General features: G+C 41.4%; 1 pseudogene; it reads right to left on the bottom strand.

Annotated features, from left to right (window-relative positions):
* Positions 1-12,009: 12,009 nt before the first annotated feature.
* LOC128584118 (40S ribosomal protein S11-like) lies at positions 12,010-12,600 on the bottom strand (annotated as a pseudogene).
* Positions 12,601-12,803: the final 203 nt, after the last annotated feature.

The following is a 12,803-nucleotide window of genomic DNA, read 5'->3' as shown; positions in this document are numbered from 1 at the left end:
TCTTGATGAATAGCACCTGGCCAGTCCATACTACCCTCCTTATCAAATGGTGGCTGGGCCATACCCCTGGGTGTTTTCCTTTAACTCTCCTTCTCGCTTGTTACAATATAGACAGGCTGAGAATTTTCCATCTTTAAGTTCTGCTTAGCTTGGCGCCTGTAGCTCAGTGGCTAGGGTGCCAGCCACAGACACGGGAGATGGTGGGTTTGAATCCAGCCCGGGCCTGCCAAACAACAATGACAACTACAACCAAAAAATAACCAGGCGTGTAGAGGGCGCTTGTATTCCCAGCTACTTGGGAGGCTGAGGCAAGAGAATCACTTAAGCCCAAGAGTTTGAGGTTGCTGTGAGCTGTGATGCCACAGCACTTTACCCAGGATGACAGCTTGAGACTCTGTCTCAAAAAAAAAAAAAATTCTGCTCTCCTGATTAAAAATTGTTTTTAAATTGTTTTTCTTCTTTTTTGCATTTTACTGTAAACATTCAACACTTAGCTCAGAAATGTCTCCCACCAAATAATTTTATTTTATTGCTCAGAAGTTCTGCTTTTCACAAAACACTAGGATCCCACACAATTTAGCTAAGTTCTTTGACACATTATAATAAACTTTTCTCTGGTTTCCAGTATGTTGCTTGTGTCCATATGAGAACTCATCAGAAGAGCCTTTACTATCCATATTTTTATCAACATTCTAATTATTACCACTTAAGTATTCTCTAAGAAGGCTGAGGCTTCCTTTATAGTTTTCTTCCCCTTCTGAGCCCTGAACAGAATTGCCCTTAACAGTCACATTCGTGGCAATGTAGGCTCAAGATCATGAAATTAAAAATTCTTCCAGCCTCCATGTATTACCCAGTCTGGAGCTGCTTCCACAATTTGCCTATTTGTTACAGCAGCATCTCCATTTCTTGGTGCAAGTTTTTGTCTTAAACCATTCAGGGTGCTAAAACAAAATATAGTAGACTGAGTAGCTTATAAACAGCAAAAATTTATTTATCACCATTCTAGAGCCTGGCAAGTCCAAGGCTAAGTCATCCAAAGACTTAGTGTCTGGTGAGGCTGCACTTCCTTTACAGACAGACGTCGTCTCACGGCAACACCACATGGCTGAAGGGGCGAGTTAGTTCTGTGGAGTCCCCTTTATAAGGACACTAATCCCATTCATGAGGGCTCTACCCTTATGACCTAATCACTTCCCCAAAGGCCCTATCTCCTAATAACATCACTTTGGGGTAAGGATTCCAACATATGAATTTCAGGGGGACAAAAACATTCAGACCACATTAGAGTGGGATAACCTTGGCTCTTTATAATGACCACCAGAACATCACCACAAAACTGTCCTGGGGGGAAAGCGGGGGAGTTGGAGAGTCAGAGAGATGGAGCCTCCTGAGGAACTTTTAAGAATTCCACTAAAGCTAAGATCCGAGGATCAGGAAGCTGCCACTGTAACTGCTTCTTGACATCTATGTAGCTAATCTCTAGATGCAGGACATGGTTGCAGAAAATCTTGATAATAATTCTGTGGCCATGATTGTCAGCAGCAATAGCCAAGAACACGAGAAATGGTGTCTGCCCCTTCTGCTTTCCAGATCTTGCATACTGCATCAGATTGTGCAATTTATTTCACACCCAGCACCAGCTAGGAGGGAGCATCAGAAGTAGATTTTTTTTTTTTTTTTTTTTTGTAGAGACAGAGTCTCACTTTATGGCCCTCGGAAGAGTGCCATGGCATCACACAGCTCACAGCAACCTCCAACTCCTGGGCCTAAGCGATTCTCTTGCCTCAGCCTCCCAAGCAGCTGGGACTACAGGCGCCGGCCACAACACCCAGCTATTTTTTGGTTGCAGTTCAGCCGGGGCTGGGTTTGAACCCACCACCCTCGGTATATGGGGCCAGCGCCCTACCAACTGAGCCACAGGCGCCGCCCAGAAGTAGATTTTTAAAAACATCAATAATCATTAATTATTGTTGTATGTATCACACAGGCAAAGCATAGAATATAATAACAACATAGCTTAGTTTTCAGGGGTCAGAGACATTTTTCTCCCTTCATTTTTACAACAAATTGTACACTCCATTTTACACGTTGCTTTTTTTCATTATAATAAAATACCTTGGATATTATTCTATACCATCACCATAATGAGCTTTAATGAGCTTTCATTCATTTTTTTTAATGACTGCAAAGTATTCTATAGTATGAATGTGCATAATTTATTTTTACCATTCCCCTGTCAGTGGACATTTAGGTAATTCTAATCTTTAGCTATCACAAATAATGCTGCATGAAAGACCTTGTGGTTACATAGCTTCACAAGTATACAGGTGTATAATTTCCTAAAAGTAGAATTGTTCAGATAAAGGACACATTGTATATAAATTTTAACAAAATGTATTTTTATTCATTTGTTTTTTTATTCATCAAAATGTTTTTTATTCATTTTATGATCATGTATTCATAGCTAACATATGATCATAAAAATTAAATAAAAAGGGAAATGTAGATAATTGAAAGTAGATGTCCTTTATATTCTCTTCCATAATCCATCCAGAGATACCTTATGCATACATATATATATAGATAGATAGATAGATAGATAGATAGACACCTATAACATCCCCACACAATACACAGTGTCCACACAGGAACTTTACGGACACCTTGCATATTAACATATATATTAATACATAGAATTTCTCTTCTTTGGGAAGATTTTTAATTTTTTCCTTTATTATGGCTTTTGGGGTAAAGAAAGTTTCGCCAAGACATAGAGAGACCCCAGGCCCAGTGCATCATTTGTGTTATTGTCCCATCATTTTATTTTCATTGTCCACCATGGCTTTTACTACACCTATGGGTAACTCTGGAGGCAAGGGCAGCTGGGATTATGGGTCTTTTATGGTCCCTGGCCTCAGATTCCCAAGCAAGATTTGTGCTTTGTATGTCGCAGTCATCCCAGGATCCACCTTCTCCATCACCTGACAGTTTCCCTTTGTCTCTGCTCTGTGTTGAATCTCCTGGTTCATGTGACCCATATATCCCTGTCCCTCCTTCTCGATTTGCTTCATTTGATGGAACACATTCTCCAGTGGTTTTCCAAATGGGGGTATGGGAAAGGTAAATTTTTGGAGATCTTAGTTGTCTGAAAATGTCTTTTTTTCTTTTTGAGACAGAGTCTTACTTTATTGCCCTCGGTAGAGTGCTATGGAAGCATAGCTCACAGCAACCTCAAACTCCTGAGCTCAAGCGATTCTCATGCCTTCACCACCCAAGTAGCTGGGACTGCAGGTGCCCACCACAACACTCAGCTATTTTTAGAGATGAGGTCTTGCTGTGGCTCAGGCTGGTCTTGAACCTGTGAGCTCTGGCAATCCACCCACCTTGGCCTCCCAAGTGCTGGGATTACAGGTTTGAGCCACAATGCTGGCTGTTAATTCTACCTTCCTGTTAATTGATAAGGTGACTAGATTAAACTTTTTTCCTTCAGAATTTTGAAGGCTTTGCTCCCCTGATGTCTAGTTTTAAGTGCTACTATTGAGAAATCTCATGCTGGATTGGGACCTATAGCTCAGTGGGTAGGGCACCAGCCACATACACCAGGACTAGTGGGCTCAAACTCAGCCTGGGGCCTGCCAAACAACAATGACAACAACAACAACAACAACAACAAAAATAGCTGGATGTTGTGGCAGGTGCCTGCAGTCTCAGCTACTTGGGAGGCTAAGGCAAGAGAATCACTTGAGCCCAAGAGTTTGAGGTTGCTGTGAGCTGTGATGCTACAGCATTCTACTGAGGGCAACATAGTGAGACTGTCTCAAAAAAAAAGAGAGAAATCTCATGCTATTCTGATTCCTGGTATGTGACCATTTTTTTGATAGGAGTCTTTCTTCTTTCTACCCTATGAAATTTCATAATAATATGCCCCTGTGGGAGTCTAATTTTCATGTATTCTGTCAGCTTCCAGTAGGCCCTTGTAGTCTGAAAAATCTGGGCAAATTCTCTTGAAATATTCATTGTTCAGACAGGCATGGTGGCTCACACCTGTAATCCTAGCACTCTGGGAGGCTGAGGTGGGAGGATTGCTTGAGTTCAGGAGTTCAAGACCAGACTAAGAAAGAGCAAGACCCTGTCTCTACTAAAAATATAGAAAAATTAGCCAGGCATTGTTATGGGTGAGAGGTTCTGGCATAGAACTGAGGTGAGGATCCACAAAAAGGGACAGGAGGCCAGTCCAGGGACAAGGAAAGACTTTAATAGAGAGGGAAAGGAGAATGGAGACTGACCAGGTGTCAGGTCAGCTCCTACACAGTTGCAAAAGACTTTTATTAGCCTTATCAGTATAGCTGGAACGGGGCAGTGAGCCCAGTACCGGGGCAGTATTGCCCAGGGCTCTTCTCTAAAGTGGATCAGGATTGTAGGTGTACACGGGTAGGGTGTTTCCCAGAAACTCTATACTTGAAGCACTCCAGGAGTCTAGCATGGAGATTGCTGTTTTCTGACCTGTTTTTCTAAAATGGCTGCACTCCTGTCAGGGTTTTAAGAATTCCTTTCCTACAGAGGATGCCTGTAGTCCCAGCTACTTGTGAGGCTGAGCAGGAGGATTGCTTAAACCCAGGAGTGTGAGGTTGCTGTGATCTAGGCTGATGCCACAGCGCTCTAGCCTGGGCAACAGAGGTAGGCTCTGTTGCAAAGTAAAACAAAAAAAGAAACATTCATTTCTTTTCCTTCTCTGTTATTTAGATATTAGATCTCTTGACTGGGCTCCACTTTTCTTATACTTTCTCTTCCATTTTCCTTCTTCAGGTCTTTTCACTGTCTTTTTAAATAAATTTTCTCAAGTTTATATTCAAAAATTTCTATTGATCTTTTTAAAATTTCTATTGTCATGTTTTCAACAACTTTTAAGAGATTTTTTTTCATAGCACTCTATATGCACAATCTTCTCTTACTTCCCTGAAGATATTAATGTACTTTTAAAAAACTTGTTTTATTTTTCCTAAAAAGGCTCTTTCTAAGTTGCTATTTTCCTATTTGTTTGCTGTGGTCTTTATCATTCATGTCTTTCCTCAGATGTCTGATAATCCCTGGTTGTCTGTTCATGATTTAAAGTAAGGAACTAATTTTCTCAGGTGTAGAAAATGTTCTATATCCTGGCAGAAGTGTGAGTTACAGGGCTGAGTGCATTTGTCAAGACTCTCAAACTGTATACTTATGACCTGTGCATTCCACTGCTAAACGAATTACATGTCAGAAAATAGTCTACTTAAAACTTAAAGCAAGTGAGCAATGAATACAATGGAAGCTCCAAGCAAGTACATTGGACTTACCAATCTAGAGGTTTACCTTTGAAACATCTGGTGGATTATCTGTGGGTGTTGAGGGGTACCTAGCCCTCAGTGCAGCCTGGGAGTCCTCGGCCCTAACACCTTTTTCTCCTTCCCAGTGAATGAACTTCCAGGATCTGTTAGGATGGAGGAGCACAGTTCCCCACCAGTGTGGAGAGAAGGAGCTCTAAAGACTTCCCTGATTTTCAAGCACCTTTCACCCCATCCTCCTTATTTCAGTATGATGTCCCCTTCCCTGTAGCTCCAGCATGACCTAATACAACATTCTAGAAATGTTTACGAATCCTGCCATGTACATTGATTTGTTTCTTTGCTTTCCTAATTGCCACTGTCCAGCTCTTGAAACACAAGGGCTTTCGGCAAGTATCCAGCCACTGGAACACAAGAGCTGTCCAGAAAATGTCTAGCCACATACTATGACAGAGACATGTGTGGCTGTATACTTGCCAGACAGCCCTTGTATTGTTGTTCTTGTCTTTTTACTTGTTTCCCCAGCTCCAAAGGGTTTATGTCTTTTTAAAAATATATATCTCTTCAGCTCGGTGCCTGTGGCTCAAGCGGCTAAGGTGCCAGCCACATACACCTAAGCTGGTGGGTTCGAATCCAGCCTGGGCCCGCCAAACAACAATGATGACTGCAACCAAAAAATAGCCGGGCGTTGTGGCGGGTGCCTGTAGTCCCAGCTACTTGGGAGGTGGAGGCAGGAGAATTGCTTGAGCCCAAGAGTTGGAGGTTGCTGTGAGCTGTGATGCCACAGCACTCTACTCAGGGTGACAGCTTAAGGCTCTGTCTCAAAAACAAACAAAAATATATATCTCTTAAAAAAAATCTCTTTATTGTACCTTTTGTAGGTTTTCAGGAGGAAGCAAAGTCAGATGTGTGCCCTCATTCTACTATCTTAACTCAAAAGTCAAGAAATCAGGGATGTGATTTTTAATTCTACAGCTTCTGCAGTGCAGGAAGGCCCTCTCTAACGAGTTTAGAATAGATGCTGAAAATGAACCCCCAAAGCTATCACGGTCCACCGCCTGGGCCAGTTAATAGCTCTACACATCCTCCTACCCCATTTTAATCTCCAAACAATATCAATCCAAATACACGTTCATCTAATGAAATGCTATGATCCTTCATGCAAATGAAAACAAGATCATTATCTCTCTGAAAGAGAAAATTGAAAAGCCCCCTTATTTGGAGACTTCTCTGTTCATTCTTTTAGTTTAGGAACAGTCTCTTCTGGATATCCTATAACCCAAGAGGTCAATTATAAAATTAACTACCACCAGCACACTTTGTATGAAATAGTAAGGGGGGGACTGCAAGGACTGGTTATAATCTATAATCACGAGTGTGTCAGGAAGAAAGCAGTCCTTGTTTCCACAACTGGTCATGAGGCCATAGTTGGTATTCATAACTTACTTCCTTTGAATCAGCAGATTAGCTATTTGGACTTCATTTTGTCTGGGGCAGAGCTAGACCTTTTGGACTGCCAAAAAGAAAATTTAAAATAAGTTTTCTTCAATACTTTATTATTTTCAAAATGCAGATCTACAGCCTCCTGGCATTGAAGAGACAGTTTTGATATTATTCACTCTTAAGAAAAGAGAAAAGCTGGCTCAGTGCCTGTGGCTCAAGCGGCTAAGGTGCCAGCCACATACACCTGAACTGGTGGCCAAACAACAATGACGACTGCAACCAAAAAATAGCCGGGCATTGTGGCGGGTGCCTGTAATCCCAGCTATTTGGGAGGCGGAGGCAGGAGAATCGCTTGAGCCCAGGAGTTGGAGGTTGCTGTGAGCTGTGATGCCAGGGCACTCTGCCCAGGGTGACAGCTTGAGGCTCTGCCTCAAAAAAAAAAAAAAAAAAAAAAAAAGGAAAGGAAAGGTAAAGAAAAGAAAGAAAAGCACATAGGGTTATGTGTTTGTTGTGTAGATGAGAATCCCAGGTGAAAACTTCAGCTTGACAGCTAAGCACCATTAGGAAGTTAAGCAAATGTGAATTTATTTAGTGATGGGAGGAAGATGCGCATGCTTTGCTTTCAAGGTTAGCAAATGGTAAGGTGGTTGTTTGTCATCTAAGCTGAAAAACCTGATGGTGAGCAGGGGTAATGGCAATAGTGGGCAGAATTAAGGTGGTCTTCAACAAGCAGTTTGGTGAGGGTAATAAAATTTGTTTCTGGGTCCTCCTTCCTCCCTCATCAGCCCCAATCTTCCCTTCCCTCCCCAGCCTGTATTGCATTCGCTGCCTCTGCTAAAATACACCGTTTGTAACACATCAACTGATAAAAGATTGGTATAACCCCTACAAAGGATGTTTGCATTTCAATAGAGGATTCACCACAACTGAAAGGATTTCAAAATTAAAAAGAGAAGAACTTTACTGATGGAATAACAGACCTGGTTTTGAGCAAAAGTTCTACTAGTCTATAAAACCATTCCGCTGAATTGATCTGTAATGTAGTTATAATTAATGATGGGGGCAAGGTTATATCTACGCCTCCTGACATTTGGGTCATGTTCAGACTCTACTGTCATAGCTCAAAGACGGCTTTATTAATTTATATTTCTATTATTATCAAACCTAGAATATGTGGATAGTGGTTGACTTGGATGTTCAGGACACAGAACTCTAATCTTTCAGCACAAGTTACGTCTCAGACTATCCAACCATCTAACAGGAAATTAATGGTAATTTTTCCAAGTCAGCTTCATCTGGCAATTTAAGAACACTTCTTGGTGCCCTTTTTACATTAAGAAATTCTTCAGCAAGATTGACTTCAGAAACCAGTATACTTTAGTTACGAAATAGCATTCAACATTTCGGATTTTTCCAGGGAAGAAAAGGGTAATGCCCTAGATCCCAAGACCCAGAAAAAGAAGTGGTAAAGTGTTAAGGACTACTTTAGGTTTGCTTTAGTTTAGGGATAGGAGATGGGGAAAGACTTTTGTGCTCCTTGGAAAAACTAGAATACACACTTCAACTTTGCCTTGGGCAAGTCAAAGAATGCCTCTAGCTCTTTGGTTCAGAATTCACAAATTTGGAGTTTGTGATCTTTTGACTTTGCCTTTTCACTAGTGATGAGAATAATATTTATTTATTTTTTGAGACAGAGTCTCACTTTGTCACCCTTCATGGAGTGCCTTGTAGTCATAGCTTACAGCAACCTTAAACACCTGGATTCACGTGATCCTCTTGCCTCAGCCTCCCAAGTATCTGGACTACAGGTGCCAGCCATAACACTTGGCTATTTTTAGAGACGGGTTCTTGCTCCTGGTCAAGCTTGTCTTGAACTCCTGAGCTCAAGCAATCCACCTGCCTTGGTCTCCCAGAGTGCTAGGATTACAGGTGTGAGCCACTGTGCCTGGCCTTTTAAAACATTTTTTAAATGAAAAACTAAGACATAAACACACACATTAGCCTAGGCCTACACAAAGCCAGGATCATTACTATCTCCTACTTCCACATCTTGTCCCACTGGAAGGTCTTCAAGGGCATTGCCACAAACATGTGAGTAAAGCATTGCACTATAACATCACAACAACTATCACATCAATATGCAATCAGAATTTTCCACCTTCTTTATAATCTTATGGGACCACCATCTTATATACTGTTGTTGACTCATGTGTTATGAGCACATGACTGTAATTGACTAACAGAAGTTTTCAGAGGGAAATAATGAAACCATTTTAGAGAATGAGTTCTTTTTGCAGAAATAAGTGATACACTAAATAAATGATACTTACCTCTTAATTATAACAAGACTAGAAGACCCTTGCCTTGAAATATTTTATTAGCTTTAAACCTTGTTAGTTACTCTAAGGGCTCATAATGAGTTTATAATTTATACCTGCCCCTATCCGCCAACCAGCAGTACAGAAAGGTATTTTACTAAGAGCTTTTAAGTAAGACCATAAACCATAGAGTCTGGACTGAAGAAAACCTTGGATCCTTGCTCAGGAAGACAGACATGAGCTCTCTGGTAGAGGCTAGTGGTAGCAATAAAAAGCTTTCAATAGGAAGGAAGCAAACGACTTAGGGAAGTATTTGGATAATCTGTCAAATAACAAACCAGAGGAAATTGTGGGTGGGCTAGGAAAAAGGCTAGCTGAAAAGACCTTCAACGTAGATGCAAACAACCCAATTGGAGTAAGTGAACTTGTGGGTCTGTGTTGCCATGAGCTGGATATCTGATGAATGTGAGAAAATGGACAGTGTAAGAATTAAAAAGACCTGGGGAAATGGTGCTTTTGATAGCTTTTGGTCATTTTGTAGCCTTTAAGTTTACATATAGGAAAGGTTGGCTGTAGAGAAACTAACTAGAGATGTCTGGAGCAGGTTTACCCTGAAACTTACAGATAGAACAGAGACACATTGATGCTAGCCTGGCCACGTAAGGGGACAGGAAACCAGGTTTACTGTGTGGCCGGTGAATACCTCCCAATATCTTGGTCTGAAAGGGTTTTATGCTACAGTTTAAAAAATACATATTTGCTTTAGTTCAGCTTGAAAGTACACCAGTTAGCAGCTTTAAATAAAGGTTTGGTTTAAAAAGGTGAAGTCAGAACAAAACACTGTAATTGCTATGTCTTTCCAGGTGGGCGGTTTGTTCATAGTCCATGAGCATATAGACCTTTAACACCAAGCTCTGTGCCAAGGGGACCTGGCAGAGAAGAGACTGAGGGAAACCAGGGCACTTGCTTGTCAAAATGTTTACTTAAGAAAAAGTTTAATAACTAAGAGAAAGCATTCCTGTGACTTTTCAGATCCCAGAGACTCTAATTCATTTTTTATGAAACCAACTGTCAATAATATGGATATTAACACCATTATGCTGATTGCATTTTTAAAAAGATTTAAAATGTGTGATTTTTTTCCACTTGGGATTCTTTATTTTGGTCCCCAAATTTTATACCAACCTTCTTGTCCAGGTATTCACAAATGTCTTTCCCCTTGCTGGACAGGAAGCTCCTTGGTGGTAAATTTCTATCCTTATAACCCTTGAGATGCTTTGCTCCCTCCCTTCCCCTGGAAATCAACCGTAAGTGTCTTTGGACAGTGCTTTGATGCTGCCAGTCCTAGAGGAATTGTTTTTGTGTAAGAAATTGCTGGAAGGCAGCAAGAACTCAAATAGCAAAAACAAACTCTTAATCTCAAATTATCACTTAACTATTATGCTAGTTACACTAGAACTCTTGAAGCATTTGCAAGAAATTATAAGGAAAATGTAAAAGTAACCAAGTCTTCAGGGGAACAGGCCAAGGTACAGATGCAAAGAAGGCCTGCTTTGTTTACTGCCCCACCACCATTGCTTAAGACATCTGGTAAAAGACACCACAAACCTGGAAATGATCAGCTCCATGGTCTGTGTGCTTTGTCGTTTTTCTTTTTTTGCAGTTTTTGGCCAGGGCTGGGTTTGAACCTACCCCCTCCGGCATATGGGGCCAGCATCTTACTCCTTTGAGCCACAGGGCCACCTGGCCTGTGTGCTTTGGAAAGCACTCTATTAACACCACTGTCTCTGGAACATCAAGGAAATAAATACATTTCAAAAAAAGCCCACAAGTAAATATAATCATGTACTCTTTTGATTGCTTGAATCATTTTCAACTAAGAAACAGAATCAATGGATGCCAATAGGGAAAATTACACTGTGCTCTGAAACGGCATAAATCAGATCAGGCATGAATTTGAAGAGTTTGAATGACTTTCAGACCTCCAGCTGATGATCCTAGAGGAAACCAGTGCCATCTGGAAGCCCAAAGACAATTCTATCAGGTAAACAGAACCAGTAGTGTCAATTAGCAGTAAAGAGCTCAGAGCACCTGACTTGCAGGAGCCACGCTGAATGGTACTGACCCTCTCTCACTGATGCCTAGAAAACCTTGCTGTGTGGCTGTTTCTGTAGGAATGACAGTAATTTTATTTTCTCTCTCTGTAGTTAGACTGTTTAAACAATATTTGGAGGAGAACTGGTGAAGTCAGCAAGCTCTTTCAATATTTTGTGTTTAATTTTCCTTAGCTGGGAAGCTCCTTGCTCCCCAATACCCACCACCTACCTAACCTCAGGTAAAGCCTCAGGATTGCTTCAAGTCTGGCTCCTTTTAGCCTTACTGTCCTCTTATGCTCCCTGAGTGGCCTGGAAGCACTGTTCTCATATCCCTCCCCCAGCAAGAAACAAAATAAACTATTGCCTAGTGTAGTGTTTTCAAGTGTGGTCCTTGGGACCAGCAGCATCAACATCACCTGGAAACTTCTTAAAAATGCAAATTCTTTGTCCTCACATCAGACCTACAGTGGCTTAACGAGCTTAACAAGCCCTCCAGGCGGTTCTGATTTATACTAAGACCAAGACCCACTGGCCTGTTGCTTCAAGTGGACTCTCTTTTTCTCTTCTTCAGGCTCTTTTTGTTTTCAGATGGAGTCTCACTTTGTTGCCCTGGATAGAGTGCTGTGGCATCATAGCTCACAGCAATCTTACACTCTTGGGCTCAAGAGATCCTCTTGCCTCAGCCTCTCTAGTAACTAGGACTACAGGTATTGGCCATATGCCCAGCTAGTTTTTTTTATTTTTATTTTCTTGAGACAGAGCCTCATGTGGTTTTGTTTATAAATCTTAAATCTTTTTTTTTTTTTTAATGAGAAAATAACTTTATTTTATTTGGGGGCATGGGCACATATCCAGTCTCAGAACTTCTGGAATTGCTTCTTGATGCCAGCAGCTTTGGTGACTTTGAGAACGTTGAAGCGCACCGTCTTGCTCAGGGCCCGGCATTCGCCTACTGTGACGATATCGCAGATCTGAACATCCCTGAAGCAGGGGGACAGGTGCACAGACATGTTCTTGTGGTGCTTCTCAAAGCGATTGTACTTGCGGATGTAATGGAGATAGTCTTGGCGGATGACAGTGGTCCTCTGCATCTTCATCTTGGTCACCACGCCAGACAAGATCCGCCCTCTGATGGAGACGTTCCCAGTGAAGGGCATTTCTTGTCAATGTAGGTGCCCTCAATAGCCTCTTTGGGAGACTTGAAACCCAGACCGATGTTCTTGTAGTACCAAGGGAGCTTCTCCTTGCCAGTTTCTCCCAACAGGATTCTCGGCTGCTTTTGGTAGGCTCGCTCAGTCTGAATGTCCGCCATCTTTCCGGCCGCCTGTAAAAAAGAAAGCGGAAGCCACCTCCGGGTTTCCTTATCGATTGCGCAGGGGCTGGAAAGGAAGTCCTTCTTAAATCTTATATGAAAGGAGTAGAATAGAAAATCATTTAAAATAAATGGGATGCTTTTATGTTTATTCAAAACAAACTCTGAGGTTGATATTATAGGTGGGATTTAATAAATTATACAAAGTGTGGAACTTAACTAATCAAAGCCATGACACATAAGGGTTAGAGAGTGGTATTGGAGATCATTTGTATGCCAAAAAACATTTGCTACATAAAAAGTTTCATGCCAA

This window comes from Nycticebus coucang, chromosome 4 (assembly GCF_027406575.1).
Source record: "Nycticebus coucang isolate mNycCou1 chromosome 4, mNycCou1.pri, whole genome shotgun sequence".
Lineage (NCBI taxonomy): Eukaryota > Metazoa > Chordata > Mammalia > Primates > Lorisidae > Nycticebus > Nycticebus coucang.
This window is presented reverse-complemented; position numbering and strand designations above follow the sequence as displayed.